General features: G+C 36.4%; 1 long non-coding RNA gene across 8 annotated transcripts; it reads left to right on the top strand.

Moving 5' to 3' along the window:
• The first annotated feature begins 6,182 nt into the window (after window positions 1-6,182).
• Window positions 6,183-12,474, top strand: LOC149163506 (uncharacterized). Of its 8 annotated transcripts, XR_016260629.1 has the most exons (11): window positions 6,183-6,416; window positions 6,658-6,695; window positions 6,791-7,020; window positions 7,213-8,409; window positions 8,544-8,687; window positions 8,815-9,198; window positions 9,440-9,534; window positions 9,869-10,242; window positions 11,871-11,941; window positions 12,076-12,219; window positions 12,347-12,474. It is a non-coding gene; the product is annotated as an uncharacterized LOC149163506 (long non-coding RNA). The 8 variants fall into 8 exon arrangements; XR_016260628.1 differs by having other exon boundaries at window positions 8,544-9,198; window positions 12,076-12,468; XR_016260626.1 differs by lacking the exon at window positions 9,869-10,242 and having other exon boundaries at window positions 12,076-12,468.
• Window positions 12,475-14,132: the final 1,658 nt, after the last annotated feature.

A 14,132-nucleotide genomic window follows, 5' to 3' on the forward strand; every position in this document is an offset into this window, starting at 1 on the left:
TTTGATCAACCATCGCTACCTTCATAAGTGTAGTAACTCATTCTATTCACAACTTGTTTCCTATTCCCTTTTGCATATTCCTTTCCTTTTTCATATTTATCTTTATGAGGACATCTGGCAGCATAATGACCGACTGTACCACAAGAAAAGCATTCAAAAGGTAGCTTACCTCTGAACCTTCTAGAACCCCGTTGAAGCTTCTTGACAAAATTTACCTCATCTTCTTCTTCTGAAATATGTCATGATTCATTGTGTTCTTCCTTTTCTTTTCCTTTTGTTGAAGCTTTAAATGCGACTTCTCTCATATCTGATGGACCTCCTTTTCTCATCTCAAAAGTAGTTAGGATTCCATGAAACTGTGTCATAGTGATATTCTATAGATCCTATTTTTCTTCTATGGCACACTTTTGATTCAAATTTAGCAGACAAGGATCTCAAAATTTTCTCAACTAAGGTAACTTCCTTTATTTCTTCACCCAGATTCTTCATACAATTAACGACCTCATCTATACGTAAGAATTAACTAGCTATACTCTCATCACTATGCATCTTAAGAGTTTCATACTGAATTCTAAGAGTTTGAAGCTTAGCACATTTTACCTGAGAGTATCCTTTATAGCTTCGAACGATTTTGTCCCATCTCTCTTTGGCTGATTTGAGCTGCATGACTTTGACAAACTCTGATTGTGACAAAATTCCCAATAAAGTATTGACAACTTTGGCATTGGTTTCATATTTCTTTTTACCTGCCGTATCTGTAAGAATTGTTGTTGGAAATTTATATCCTACTTCCACAATTTCCTAGACATTTGTTCCAAGAGATTGTAGATAGGCTATGGTTCTTATTTTCCAATAAAAAAAGTTTCTCCCGTCGAAGATTGGCGATCTGATGGATCCCATGCTTTCGTGATTATTCATCTTGATGGATCTTCCTTCAAGCGATCAAGCTTCTTCTGAAGGACCTGCTCTTATACCAATTGTTGGACATAATATTGAGAGTGGGGGTGAATCAGTATTATCAGATCAAGAATTTTTCTTTTTCATAATCAGATTTATATATGCTACTTCAGAGAGGGGAACTAGCGTGTACATGCAACTGTCTTTAAGGCAACCAATGTTTATGCAATAAACTTATGACTCAATTAATTCATCATATGTTGATCTTTAATCAGTGCATCAGTACTTCATCAATCATTAAACAGTAACCATGTGCAGTGTAAACATAGTAAACCATTACACATAAGCAACAAACATGAACACCAAGATTTAAGGTGGAAACCCAATGTGGGTGAAAACCACCTGTTGATGTCTTCTTTGTCTTCTTTTAAATATAAGAAAATCTGTTTACAATCTTGTATTGGTGCAGACTCATATCAGTACGCAGGCTTCTACCTGCAGAAGGTTACAACCTCCTCTCATTCTCCAGCTTCTACTGGAAGGGAGCTACAACCCCCTAGCTCTTGTACTAGCCAATATGTTTACTAGTACGTAGGTGCCAGCCTACAGAAAACTCCACTCTTCTACTAGGGACCACATTTCATGAATTTTCAGACTAGATGCTCTTGGAACATATCAAGACACATGAAGACCTTGACTCATCAATAACCCATCAGAGATTTAGAAACTCAAACTTCATCAACCAACATGTAGTTAATCTGAAACAATTAGATCACTGTCATCAGAACACTGTGCTGAACCCAGAAACCTATATCAACATTCAAAACCAACTGAAACCTCAAAAATTCATGTGTCAAAATGTATACACTACTTCAATGAAGAAAACCTATGTGTATACGCCACTTCCTTCAGCCCAACCTGTGTATACCTCTAGAGATTCTGAATCATAAAATATTTGAATCACAAACTGTACCAACCAACAATGTACTGAACATCTACTGTCAACTTACAGAACTTTACACAGGCAGGCAACAAAAAACACTTCTTCTCACTTATACAATCAATCAAATATCAACCTCCTTATGCATTCGGATTTACATTCAGATCTAAGAAGACTTCATTGACAGACAGTAAAATAGCAGTAGCAATAAATCAACAATATTGATATGATAGATCAGTCATCTCTAAACATCAAGCCTTTCTTTTGTATACACTACTTGAAAGAATAGAACCTGCGTTTATACGCTCTTTTTCCGAAACGAACCTACGTACAGATCTGCAAATATTGACTTAGAACTTTGCTGCAATTCCAAACTTCAAACAAACCCAAATCATGATAGATAATGAATAAAATAGATGCAAAACATCAGATCCAGCCTTAACCAATATCAGATCATTCAAGAATAAGTCATTTCAGGTCTCATGATCCTGATCCAATATTGAACTCAAGTTGCACATAAATATTTCAGATCTAGTCCCAAACATAACCCTGCAACATAAAATATACTTCAGATAGAAGTATTCCTTATAATCTTATTCACTTGCACTTCTGGCCTTATGATCCTCTCTTCTTTATATATCTTTTAACCTTTCTCAATACCATGGACCGAATCCACTTAGGACCAATACCTTCGATCAAATACCACAGAACGAATACCTCAAACTAAATACCTAGGGTCAATATCATGGTCCAAAGATACCTTGGACCAAATACCTCGGACCAAAACCATGGTTTTCAACATGTACGTGCTTTTCCTTCTATGGGAGTGCGTGTGTATGCTATATGTTATTTCTGTTCTAAGTACCTGCATGTATACGCTTCTTAGACTAAGTGAACCTGCATGTATCTCTTAAACTGCTCTTACATCATCTTCTTCCTTCAACTTCTTTATTCTGATCAATAGATCTTAGTTCCGTCTTCTTGATCCTTTGTACCATTGCCCTATTGCCTCTAAATATTCATGTTAGCCTCTTAACAAAAATGAGTTGACCTGTAGAGTTTCCATCACGGACAATACTTGTATCATAATGCCAACAACCTTCGCCATCAATGAAAACACATTTCCAACACTTCCCAATATCACTCCACTTACATCAAGAGGAACTACATCTAGTTATACTTCATCAATAAAGTTGGCATTGATAGCAAATCTAATATTGCACTATTTAGTTAGCTTTATCTTTGCATCCTTATTTATCCATCCCAATGGATATGAGTTCGAATTATCACAAACTTTGAATCCCAATGTTACGTCTAGCTCTACTACAATGAGATTTTCTTACGAACCTAAACTAAACAAAGCATAAATATTTTTCTTCTTAACCTCTATCTTTATATTGAAGAGTTTGGTATTTTTGTTCTCTTTCTATTTTTGAAGGCTACTCAAATTCAACTCTTACTATCATGATGAAGAGATGATATTCTCATCCATGCTCGAGTTTTTTTCCACCTGATTGCTCGAATTAGTGGCCATGAGGTTCTTCTTCTTTGCATATTGCTTTTCGTTATTTTGGTTAAGCCCTGAATGAAACTTCCATTAATTCTCCTTTGTATGATTGTCAATGTTATAGTGGCTGCAGTGGTTGTTGGTATCTTTGCACTAGTGTGTTGTGGTTATTGTCTTGTTATCTCCCCCCCTTTCCTCTTTTTCTTCCCCTCCTTGGAAGCTTCTTGGTGATACGTCTTTAACCCACTTGATTTCCCTTTCTTCTGGCATGTGTTCTCCAAGTACTATCCCTATACACAAGCCTCGTCCCTTGATCTGGGCTTGAAAAACATCACTTTATTCCACAGATGGTTGTGTAGCTCCCCCATATACTTGAAGAGTACATATGGGTTCTTTGGCGAGATACCAAGTATTATGGTCATCTTCTAAAATTTTGTGGTGTACTCCTATACACTCTTCCCCTACTTCTTTCTCAAGTAATGCCATCGGATCAAATAGTCCTCTACATACCCAATAGGGAATTTTTTTGACTTTATGAGTGCTTTGAAATCTTCCCACTTATTCACTGGAGGATCTCCCTCCAACCTCAAGTTCTTCGTGTGGCTTATCCACCAAGTTAGGGAATGGCCCTCTCGTTTTAGTCGAGCAAACAAAATATTTGTTTTCTTTTTCTATATAATGAACACTAAAATAAACTTCTTATTGTTGTAGCTATTGATTTACATTCAAAGCATCAATCTCACCTTGATATGGCTAGATGTCGACCTTTTCATTTAATTTCAATAGGGACAATCAATGGTTCACAACACTCGAACTAGGTTGATTATGTTTAGGTTATTTCTTATATTCCTTCTCTGCTTCTTCCTAATCCATTGATTTCCCCTCTTATCCAACCTGCATGCTAGAACCTACATCTTCTTTGAATAGCCTAAGCTTATTGGTGAGCGCCTCAATGAGAAGGATCACATTACAATTTATATTTTATACTTGTGCTTCTAGTTTTGAAAACCTCTCCTCTACAGGATCATGTGGATTATTGATAAATTCATCAACCATGATTGGGGTTTTGTAACTTTGAGCTTATCCAGTCTGTATCCCCTACAACTCCCCACAATATACCTAAATAAATGTGGTCTGATATCAATATGAGCCATGAACTATCATGAATATTCCAATGGACACTTCATTACAAAAGATATGATAAAGGTAAGCTTAAAATGCCAAATTACACTATGAGGATTTATTTCTCCTTAGATTTATGGATCTATTAATTATTGTTTATTGCATATGCAAATTATCATTATGTAGAGAATAGAGAATAGTAAATTAAAACTCACAAACTACAAATTAAGACAACATACAACCCGGGAAACCCTTTCTAGAGAAAACCCAACGAGAAGGTGAGGTTTCTCTGCTCTCTTTCTCTAAATTCAAAATGGATGCAGGTATAAAGAAGTCATTCCCATGGCCTGTGGGTTGCTAAAGTACACAAATCCTCTTTGTTTTCTCTGTCCCTATCCACTCTTGGCTACTCTACTCATCTATGGAATGAAAATTCACTCAAGTACAATGAAACCCCTTTTTCCTCCTATTGGCTCAATTATAACATAGCCCAATAGCCTACTCTTAACTAAAATTACAATATCGAATCTTCTAGAGTCTTGGACATCATTATCATATGTTTACCCCATTTTCCATGAATAATTGGGGCTTATGTGGCATCCTCTCAAATCAAGATGGTCAAAATAAGAAGGTCAAATTATGAGTGGTATAAATTTTGCATATGGATTATGATTGAGGTGATTATTGCATCCTTGGAAAGGCCTATATGTGTATAATAGCACAAAAAGGTAATACACTTAGGAGGAAAAATTTTACCCCAATAAACATTGTTTGATGCTTCACACTGCTTCCAAAATGGTTTCAGATTCCAATTTGCCAAACTAGCTCTCATCAGTAAAAATGGTCCTATCAGTTGATTCCTCAACTTTTTCAACTATGAACGCTTCAATATGGATTAGAAACCATATAATGATCCAATCTGAATATAGGTTTAAGATGTTACCATTATTCAATCCAAATATAGGATGGAAATGTATCTTAAAGTTTAGAAACCTTGATGAATCTTACTATTCCTTATTATGCAAATTGTATGATATTGGCAATACTTTTGTAGAAATAAAATTCAAACTTCTAATGATTTTATATAATCTCTATTTACTATTCCTTATTATGCAAATTGTATGATATTGACAATACTTTTGTGGAAATAAAATTCAAACTTTTAATGATTTTATATAATCTCTATAAAATTTTAGCAAATTTTAATGTAAAATAATTTTATCCTATAAAATTTGGACAAATCATTTTTAAAAATAAAAATTAGCAAATCATTTTTTTGGAAAAAAATTAGTGAATTATCTCATTTGTGAATATTGACCCATTAAAAATCCATATAAAACTTAATTTATATTAATATTATATTGCTTAACTAAAAAAGTAATGTTTAACTTTCCCAAAATTTTGTTTTGAAAAAATAATAATAATAAGTTTAATTATAAATCTAAATGATATATGAAATAATTTCTTTGGAAAACCAAAATAAGTTTAATAATTAAAATACATTACAACCTACTATAAAGATATATAACATAACATATATTTCACTAACGAAAATAATTTACCAGTTATAATTATGAAATAATTTTATCACATATTTACGCCGTAAGGCGTTTCCCTCTGAGATCCATCCCCCATTTTGCCTACGTGTCCTCCTCTTACGCCGTACGATGAGATGTTAGACGATTACAAACGCCACAACCGTCGATCAAAAATGTCACTGAGGCGGTCCGGCTAATGAAGAGCGCGGAGTGCCAATCGCCGGTCTGGGTAATGAAGAGCGCGGACTGCCCATCGCCATTCCAGAGGTAGGGTTTCTCCAATGGTGTTCTCCAGGCGGGCGTCAGGACTTGCCTCCTCTGGATCCCTCAGGAGATTTGAAGATGATGTGACCGCTACCAAATATCTCGATCATCCCTGTTGCTGTTTCTAGGGTTAGATCGAACGATCCAGGTGAGTGCAGGTCAGTTCAGGTGTAACTACCCCTGCCCCCTCCACCGTTTCATCGGGTCATTTGTCATGCATACTCAGCTCTGTAAACCTCTGTTGTGTGCAATATCAAACCCGTGTCCGAATTGACCTTTGTCTCATGCTTGGGGGGCATTTTCATTGTCATTCAGCTTTCCGATTAGCAATTGCTCAGGTTTATCTCTTATTTTTTCGTTCCATGAACCCCTTGGGACTTCTTTTGCAGAATTTCTAGAGAGATTGGTTGTTCGAAATCACTGAGAGGTAATTACTCTTATGTAACCTGGGTTTCTTCTATACATATTTATAAACTTTGGGGTTCGTAACTTCCTCTAACCCTCCATTAAATTTTGTTGCAGGTTTGGTCAAGGAGCCAGATTCCCTTGCTATGCTCGAATACCAAGTTCTCGATGTCGCCGAAGTAGACTTCCACGAACTCCAGTCATCATGGTATTCATATTATTTTCAATCCTCTCTTCTTTTAAACAAGGAAAGGTTATTTTCCATCTTTACACATTTTCTTATGGCAAGGTTAATATCTCTCAGTTTCCATTGCGGCATCAGACCATTCACCAAAAGAAGTATTAAGGTAAACAATCCCTTTTTACTCATGTACTGCTTTCATTCCAGGTTGGAATTAGTTTGTTAAATTGTCATTAGCTTTTATTTATAGCTTAGGATCCAGAGGAACTCTGGCTGGTGTACTCATATTGGTTGCTTTCAAATTCTTGACTTTGTACATCCCAGCGCCAGATTCTTACATTGAATCCTTTGCTACCAGGTACTACTTCGATTGTTCCCCTGGTCGACCATCTCGTTAAAGCTTGCTGGCACAAATTTTCTGAGTTCTTATAGCTCGCTACAACTTGTTATTTAATGTTGTAACTCTCAGCATTAGTTGTCAGTGATGTCTAGGCCGGAGCTGTTAGGGTTGAATCTCAAATTTCACTTCACGGGAGGTTGCTATGCGCTGTATCATGTCTCGAGTGTTGGACGTGCAAGGAGCCAAAACAGAACTAGAAAAGCAGTTTCACCTCCTTTTTTCACTTCCAGCCACAGGAAAATGCTCTAATATTGTGTAGGTGATTGTGTAGGTAAAGAAGAATGAAGGAGGTGAAATTGTCGTTTCTCCAATTTTAGTGTTCTTCTTTTATACCACAAAGGTCACAGGAAAAAGGGAAGAACGTCAATTTTGGTGTTCATCCCCTTCTCCAAGTCCATCTACCGCTGTCACTATTCTGTCTGCTCGAGGAAAAGCTGTCGGCACTCTAAACCACTTTGCTATAGGAGAAGCTGCCGGCACTGCAAACCACTTTGCTATAGGAGAAGTTGCCGGCACTGCAAACCACTTTGCTATAACAAGACACCAAGCTCAAGAAAGAACATATCCACTGTATCTGCTATCTGCTCTACTTTGTATTTTGCCATTGGCATGTCTACCTGTAATATTAGTGTCTATGTAATACATTGTGATTTCGATGACATCAAGGGACTCAATGAGAAAGCTGTAGTTCTAACTCCTAAACTACTATTTTATGTGTGTTGATTCTTGAATACTCCAATTTCTTGTATGTTTGATGTAGGAATTAGTTGCATCAATATTAATATTTTGTAAATGTTCTAAATTTTTGAATATATATATATCCTTGTCACATTTCGAATGTTGCTGTGTCCTGTGTTGGACGCTCGTATCCACGTCTCTTGCATGTCCCAAGTCCTGGTGTTGTGCGACCTAGAATCCCATGATGAATTGAATCACAGATCCATTTTTAATTTCAAATGAGTAGAATTGAAAGAACATTTGATGTTGAGTCTCTCCAAGTTGTTTGAATCAGTTGTTTTCTTTTGATGCATTGTATACTTGAGATTCAAAGTACTTGAATAAGTTTAAAAAATTTATATGCAGAAATCTTCCAAACTCATCTCTTAAAGGGGTTCTAGCACCAGAATTGGCCCTTCTAGCTTCGCTGCAGACACTGTAAGTGCCTATTACTCAAATGAAGCTTGCACATGAGCCAAGTTTTTGTACAGTTATAAGTTAGCGTAGAAATATGAATATGTTTGCCGAACTGTTGACATGAACAACCTCGAGCAAATTGGTATCTTATGCAGGAACCTTCGTGCAAACAATATCCTGGGTACCATACCGAGAGAACTTGGTCAACTAAAGAATCTACAGAATTTGGATCTGGCTTTGAATTGGCTTAGTGGTGCCATTCCCAATGAAATTGGAAATTTGTCAAACATTGCCATAATGTAAGATAAATCCAATCTGGTGCACTTTGATCGAGCCCAACGCTGGATATTATTAACAAATGCATTAGCATGTCTCCCTTTTGATTATTTTAAATGCACTCGCATAAGTATATACCTTCTTGTGCAGATCCCTGGAGGGCAATAATTTGGCAGGCACCATACCTCCAGAACAGCAGTTGACTCGGTTTTGGGTGCCAATTCCAACAACTTGGGTAAAAGTGAGCTTACAGTTAGCCATTTGAACAAGCTGTTCCCATGGCCAGATTACGCAATTTGAAAACTTAATGTGTACAAGATCAAAATTCATTCAATAAATAGCAACTTTGAGCATTGAAATAGATAATAAGAGCAAGAATTGAGGTGGGGTGTGAAAATCCCATAACTTCAAGTCATAGAGCTATTGGCTCTGAGCACCATGGATCCCTCAATTATGAAAAGTATGGAAGTAAAGTTAGATAAACTACCCAGCAAAGAAAATTTTCAGGCTCCTGATCTGCGCAAAGCATTCCAAGTAAGTATGCTTTTCTACCCTTGGTACAGACTCCAGAGTAGAACATTGGAGATCTTCAATTTCAAATTTCAATCCCAATGATTTAAGTATTATTTACTGAACCGAGTAGAGAGAATTTCATACTAAACCCACCGCAGTAAATTTTACTTGAAGAAAATGCTTATCCTCCGACTGCTCTGTCTCTTTATATTGATATGGGAATCCCAATTTCTCTCACCTATTAATCTTGATATACATGCAGACTTTATTCAAAGGCAGATCATTTAGAGAGTTTACAAGTGGAGCTTTGTCCAGGGCCAAGGCTAAGGCTGCAGTGGGTCCTTTGGAAACTATCTGGTAACTTTTCTTCATTCATTCTTCGTTTTATTCAGAGACAAGATGAAATGTTTTTAATCTTTTTATTGGAAATTTCAAGTTGCATTATGCAGACAGCATGGTGCTTACTCTATAAAGTCCAAGATCCTACTGGAAGTTACTGCTTAGTAATGGGCAAAATGGAAAGAAAACTCTTTTCTTTTTTTTCAATATCTATTATTGTTAGTATCCATTTAGGGGTTGGGGGTGATGGGAGGAGGGTTCGGTTCCAGACATTTTTTTTCTTCCTGTTCTTACTGTTTTTTAGGTCTTGGGCTTCCTGAAATTTATAAAGCCTTTTATCTTTTGGCAACAGAAAAGCCATCATTCAAATTAAGTGTGGCTGATTACAAGGAACTAACTAGAGATGATGCAACGCGGAAATGGTCATTTTCTCATGGGGTTGTTAACAGCTTGGACTGCTCAAAATGTAAACGTTAGAAATACTGATCGAATCCTCTTGAAACAGAAGTTCCAGCTGGATACGAGAATCCTTGGGTCTGGGAAACCGTGGGTTGTCAGATGAAAGCAAGGGAATTTGGATGGTGGAGGATGAATGCTGGGACGAAAATTACCCACTGTCTCTTCCACAGTGCTATCTCGCTTGACCTCTTCTCAATGTTCATGGGATGCTGCAACCATGGTGGGGTGGTGATGATGCTTCTGCATCATTGAACTTGGTGGGAAAAGGTGCTTTTGAAGTAATCTGACTGTTGACATCCACTTTGAATTTGAAGTCAATATCTATAAACGTTGTATGCATGGCATTGGATAAAGGTGACAGTTACTTGGAGGCTAATTCTCATTTTGTCGGTGTTTTTTATTACTTGGAATTTTCTGAATTGGTTGGCCTTGGGAATCACTCCTGCTCAGTTAATTTTCTTCTACACTTGTCTCCATAACCCACAGAATTCAAGGCACTACAGTCACAAACAAAATTTTAAGAGTTTCTCATCATTGCTTTTGGAGATTTACATGTGGGTCTACAGATTTGAGGTGTTTGAGAGCAGATTTGCACAAAGAATTTTAGCAAATTAATGATTATAAGAGCTGATCTGAACATTAGCTTGATGTCCCATCAATTTCTCAGCAGAATTTAGGTGTAACAATTGAATTACAGTAAACTAATTTTCTGATACCAAGTGTCTTTGTTGGTCAAAGTCATTTTTTTTGCACTTTAGATCACATAAGGATCTCTCCTGAGGGCAGAAAAGCACTAGCCCAAAGTGCAGAGGGAGTATACAATAGGTGACAATGTACCCTCCCTAGTTCCCTTTTAATTGGATGGCTTCTAAGCGTTAATTGTACAGAGAACTTGGAACTTGGGAATGTATGGCTTTGTATATGCAACCATTTGCCCTATGAAGCTCTATAGTTGGATCTTCTATGCCTGGCTTCAACCTTGTAAAATTTTGAGCAATCCAATTATTTATCAGGAAAATAACACTTCTCAAACTACATTTCTCTAAAGTTTGTTTACAGAATTTGCAAATCTTATTGCACTCCGAAGTTGCAGGATGCTTTTTTTGCTTTTGTCAAACCTGCAAAGCGCACAAAAATTTCGACCATGTTTTGGCAGGTGCCTAGAACTCACCCACTATGTCACTCTTAAATTGGTGAAAGTCAGTTTGTGTTTCCAGGGAACCTTTATTTTCCCTGGAAAAATGAGGGCAATCAGATGATCATTGTATCTAGTTGCATTGATAATAGAGAGTCAATTTAGAACACAAAAAATAGTGTGCACATTCTAGAGCAAACCACTTTGCTATAACAAGACACCAAGCTCAAGAAAGAACATATCCACCGTATCTGCTATCTTCTCTACTTTGTATTTTGTCATTGGCATGTCTACCTGTAATATTAGTGTCTATGTAATACATTGTGATTTCGATGACATCAAGGTACTCAATGAGAAAGTTGTAGTTCTAACTCCTAAACTACTATTTTATGTGTGTTGATTCTTGAATACTCCAATTTCTTGTATGTTTGATGTAGGAATTAGTTGCATCAATATTAATATTTTGTAAATGTTCTAAATTTTTGAATATATATATATCCTTGTCACATTTCGAATGTTGCTGTGTCCTGTGTTGGACGCTCGTATCCACGTCTCTTGCATGTCCCAAGTCCTGGTGTTGTGCGACCTAGAATCCCATGATGAATTGAATCACAGATCCATTTTTAATTTCAAAAGAGTAGAATTGAAAGAACATTTGATGTTGAGTCTCTCCAAGTTGTTTGAATCAGTTGTTTTCTTTTGATGCATTGTATACTTGAGATTCAAAGTACTTGAATAAGTTTAAAAAATTTATATGCAGAAATCTTCCAAACTCATCTCTTAAAGGGGTTCTAGCACCAGAATTGGCCCTTCTAGCTTCGCCGCAGACCTGTAAGTGCCTATTACTCAAATGAAGCTTGCACATGAGCCAAGTTTTTGTACAGTTATAAGTTAGTCTAGAAATATGAATATGTTTGTCGAGCTGTTGACATGAACAACCTCGAGCAAATTGGTATCTTATGTAGGAACCTTCGTGCAAACAATATACTGGGTACCATACCGAGAGAACTTGGTCAACTAAAGAATCTACAGAATTTGGATCTGGCTTTGAATTGGCTTAGTGGTGCCATTCCCAATGAAATTGGAAATTTGTCAAACATTGCCATAATGTAAGATAAATCCAATCTGGTGCACTTTGATCGAGCCCGACGCTGGATATTATTAACAAATGCATTAGCATGTCTCCCTTTTGATTATTTTAAATGCACTCGCATAAGTATATACCTTCTTGTGCAGATCCCTGGAGGGCAATAATTTGGCAGGCACCATACCTCCAGAACAGCAGTTGACTCGGTTTTGGGTGCCAATTCCAACAACTTGGGTAAAAGTGAGCTTACAGTTAGCCATTTGAACAAGCTGTTCCCGTGGCCAGATTACACAATTTGAAAACTTAATGTGTACAAGATCAAAATTCATTCAGTAAATAGCAACTTTGAGCATTGAAATAGATAATAAGAGCAAGAATTCCCATAGCTGACCAATCTCATAGACAATCAGTGAAACCAGTGCAACCAGGACCTCCCTCAAGCCAAAGAAGAAGTGGATCATTTGCTGGATTACTTTCTGACTTCACAGAATAGTAGAAAAGTTCTCTTCCATTGGCCTCACTAACTGTCACATACCTGCATGAATATGAAGAAAACACAAAGACTTTCATGCAGTTAATTGTTCATCCAATAGAATATAAGAGTGGTAGAATCACATCTGTAAGCACTCCATATAACAATTTTCGCTCCTAGTCTTTTACATATTTTGAACTCTCCATGCAACAATTTTGACTTTAATATTTTTTAGCTTCAATTGTCACCAAATTTATTAAGTATCCATAGAAATTAAACTCTGTTCAAACATATTCACAGTCTGTGCATAACAATTAGATATCTGTATATCTTTTATGTTTTTCTGTCTTTCTTTGTCATATAAGCATGCACTCTACAAGCTATGAACATTCTACAAGCTATGAACTCTTTGGTTATGTTCTTAATCTTTGCATAAGTACACAGCTAATTGTTTATTTACAAACAGGGGCAAATTCATGCATGCTATTTTTGAAATTTTTTGAAAATGACTGTGTTAATGAATAAATATTCTTTCCAGTGAAAAATCTGGCACTTTGAATCTGTTACTTTCAATTATTGTTACATTTGAACATGAACTTTATTCATGAATAAATATACTTTACCTTGGATAGATATGGCACTTACCCAGCATATATCTCATAACTAATATTGCCATGATATCCTGGAAAGGACTCCACTCTGGCATTTGCAGGTGCTGCCTTCCAAGTCAGCTGAAGTGAGGTGATAATTAGAGATATAATTACATGGGTAGTGAATAAATTAACCACAAATTGCATGGACTTCGTCAAGGAAGACATTTTTATGGAAATACACCCAACATCACTTCAATTAAAAAGAAAACCGTGTGTCTATACATATATATTTCTCGAGTGCACTTCTAATAGGCCTCGAAATGTTTTGATATATATGGACAGTTCATTAAAGACAACGATAATTCTTATTTAAAATGATTCAGTTATTTTCATGACTCATTTGAACATTTAAACATTATGTCAAATCGTACGTATCTCTATCAGTGTGAATATCCTCAGGCTAAGTCAACAGAATATTTTCTACATTGCCCCTTCAAGATGATCAAACGTTATCTTCTCTACCTGCCATTCATTTCAGCCCGCCAGCCGGTGTAAAGACTTCTTGTATCCATGTAATGCCTGGAAAATAGCATCCACGTCCATATCCTGGAGCTTATCTGATTGTCGATTTTCTGAATATTTGGCAATTGGATGGACAACGATATGGGCACGGTTAAAAATTTCACGGTTTTCATGTCCGCCTGATTATTAAATATTTGGGGAATCTGCAATCCAGATAAAACACTTAGTCAAAAATTTGACTGCGCCTCCAAATATTTGGGGATTCTGTAATCGAAATAAAAAATGCTGTCAAATATTTAACTGCTCCCCTAAATATTTGGGGAATCTGCAATCAAGATACCATACAAG

This window comes from Pinus tabuliformis, chromosome 5_1 (genome assembly GCF_031772625.1).
Source record: "Pinus tabuliformis cultivar Carrire ecotype Pingquan chromosome 5_1, CPIR1, whole genome shotgun sequence".
NCBI lineage: Eukaryota > Viridiplantae > Streptophyta > Pinopsida > Pinales > Pinaceae > Pinus > Pinus tabuliformis.